The following is a 3549-nucleotide window of genomic DNA, read 5'->3' as shown; positions in this document are numbered from 1 at the left end:
CTAATTGAATATATATATATATATATAGAGAGAGAGAAAATCTCCAATACTTTATTTTAGCGATATATAAATACCAAATTACAATAATCCTAAAATTTGATCAAATTATTGAATATTGTATTTTTTTTATAACTTGCGAATAAGATCGGATATCCACGAGTTGAGAGCAGATAAAGTAGGGTTGAGTTTTAGTTAAAAAATTAACTTGTAGATAAGGTTAAGTTTGAGTCTAAATCTTACTTTATCCTATCATTACCACCTCTAATATCTGATATCAGTTTCATTTCAAAGATTATATCCAATATAAATTTTAATTTTAAATTATTTTAATTATTGTTGACGTTAAAAGTGATATCCAAATATATTCCATTAGAATTGTTCTAATTATAAATTTAATAAAATTATAATGACTAACAGAATAATTAAACTTAAAATGAAGAGAAAACGATAAATAGGTCCGTGACTTTTTATTTCGAAGACAAATAAGTCTTCCAATAATTAAAAATACAATAACGACCCTTAATTTATTTTTAAAACGTAAAACATTTAAGTCTCTTTGGTAGTATTTGGTAGAGAGACAGAGATTGAGAGACTGAGACTGAGAGACTGAAACTGAGAGATAGAGACTGAAATAAGTCTCAGTATTGTGTTTGATATAAAGTGGGAGATAGAGATTGAAATAAGAATGAAATCTTAATTTAATTTACACAAAAAATTAAATAAAATTAGAATTAATTAATTGAAATGGGATATTTTAGATATAAAATATTATTAAAATTTTAGTTTCTGCTCCTAAAAATTTCAATCTTTTCTGTATTTTTATTTTTTTAAGGTACTAAAATACTGAAATACTAAAATTTTAGTATCAATCTCTAGACCAATAAATTTAATATTAAATTTTAATTTTTTAATTTCTGTCTTAATATTTTAATAAAAAAGTTAAAAAGATGTTCATCTTCTCTAAAATTAATTACATTTGAACCGAATAAGAGGAGGATATTAATATTATTACTCTGAAAGGGGTCAGAGCACGCAATCATTAATTTTTAATTTGACTTATAGTCTTAGCTAATCAATTTTGTATTTTTGTCTAAGAACTCCGTTATATATTAAGGTCAAACCAAATAATTATTCCTTTCAAAAAAAAAATTAACGTCGTGTTAATACGTATTCTAAAGACACATTTAAAAATATTATAAAAATAATTTATTAAAATTATAAAAAAATTTATATTTTTAATATATTAAATATATTAAAAATTTTAAAATTTTTTATTATTATACTCTCAAAATATATCTTTAGAATATAAAATAACTAAATTCAAAAAGTTATTATACGATTAATAAAAAAATTACAATTAATTTACATTTTCTATTCAAACTTTTTAAAAGAGCGTAGTATTTATATATAGCACTTGTTAACCAGATTTTTCTTCTTACTCTTTTCTTCTCCCTTTAATAATAGGAATATGATAAGAAAAATGCTTAATAATATTAAAATTTTTATCATTTGATAATTGCAAAAAAACCAAATAATCCAACTAGGACAATTATTTTTAACCAGAGTATTGTATCAGCAAACATTATATCATCATATTATTCTAAAATATATAACATTTTAATATTAAGTTGTATACCAATGTGACGTATTCTAGTATCAGTTTTCATACATTTTTTTCAATGTTATTTGTGAAAAATACTATATATTATTAATGATGATATATATTAAAACCTAAGGATTAATAATGATAAAATTTATCCATAATTAAAATTTTTTCTATCACATCTTTTTAATAATAATAATGAAGTTAATTATCTTTTATATCTTAATAAATATTATATATAAAGTGTTTCACTTAAAACTTGTGAGTGTATGTTCTAGAGTTATTGTCTTTTATCATTTTTATTTTTTTTTCTAGTTATAACTATTTTGGACAATAATATATTTTTTTAATCGAAGTTGATCTTTTAGGGCAAAAATTAGAATTTCGTCTATTTTATTAATTAATCTACCTATACTTTTATTCCTTTAAATATATAATGCTGGACAAGTTTATAATTTTATACTCCCTCAATTTCATATTAAGTGTCTTTTTTTAGTTGTGTACAAATTAAATATTAAAATAATCATTAAGTTTTGTTGAAAATATAAGCAATAAAAAAATACAAAAATATTTTTAGTATTATTTTATCTCTACCTTAATTATTTAAACTTCTAACTTTCTATTTCTATTTAGTATTTAACAATAAAGGGCATAATAGGAAAAATCAACGAATGGCTTCTTAAAATTAGAAAACAATATTTAATTTGTAACAAAAAAAAGAGATAAATTCTTTTGATCTTTTGAGAAGTTTTTCTTTTAATTATTTGGAAGTAAAGAAATAAATTGGATAAGAATATTATCAAAAATTTTTCTCTAAAATTTTTAGTTATGAATGATTTTAAATTTTTTTTATAAATATTGTGTGTTAAAATTTTTTTGGACATTCTTATAAAATATTGATTTTTAATTTAAAAATTTTTCTATAATTTTTGATATTACAATATTTTATAAATACTTTTTTAGATATTAATTAAAGACGTCTATTTTCATGGGTTACAAAAATTTTGTTGCCTTTATCCTGTTCAAAGGCAACCTACTAAAGATGTTGCCTTTGCCAATTTCTAATCTTCTATACGAATACTGACATAAATACAAGATACAATACGAAATATATTGATACGCAAATTTTAAAATTTTATAAAATACGAAATATTTATATATATAAAATATAAAGTATTTTTTTAAAAATAAATTGTAATAATATTTTAATTTTTATTGATATTAAGAATATATATTAAGAATAAGATTGGACACGCTGATACATAATGGTATTTAAGTATGTTCAAACGTATTTAAAAAAGATTTTTTTATTTTTTATTAAGATACGATTGGATACAGTAAATATATGTGTGATGAGTGTTGATGAATATCGTGTCCAAAATATATTTAATATGTAGATACGATAACAACTCAGTAAAATATCTATATTTGTAGGTCAATTTATTGTTACTTCAGATAATTAAATGTTATCTTAATTATTAGACAAAAAATATTATAGCGTTAATGTCATAATATGAAATGGTGGGAATAACTTTTCTTTTCTCTTTCTACTATTAATACTATCTTACATAAATGGTTAATCTTTTTCTTCAGTTTTGACTAATAAATATTAGTGCAAAAGACCAAAAATGCCACAAATTACAGACAAAAGACTCTAAATTTCTTAACGGTTAAAGTACTTTTAAAATATTTTAAAATACGATAAAAATATCTCATTTTTAAATATATATTGTCAAAAAAACATAGCGATTAAATTTTAATATAATTTTTTATAACGATAATTATTAAAAATTAAAAATAATATTTTTTTAAATTTAGTAATTTTAAGTTAAGTGAATATTTTTTTAGATATTTTTATCGATAATAAAAAATATTTTAAAAAATAAAAATAATTCAAAGATCAAATTTTGGTTTAGTTGTTTGCATTTATTTTTTAAATAATTATT

This window comes from Arachis duranensis, chromosome 4 (genome assembly GCF_000817695.3).
Source record: "Arachis duranensis cultivar V14167 chromosome 4, aradu.V14167.gnm2.J7QH, whole genome shotgun sequence".
Taxonomy (NCBI): Eukaryota; Viridiplantae; Streptophyta; class Magnoliopsida; order Fabales; family Fabaceae; genus Arachis; species Arachis duranensis.
Note: the sequence above shows the minus strand (reverse complement) of the source record.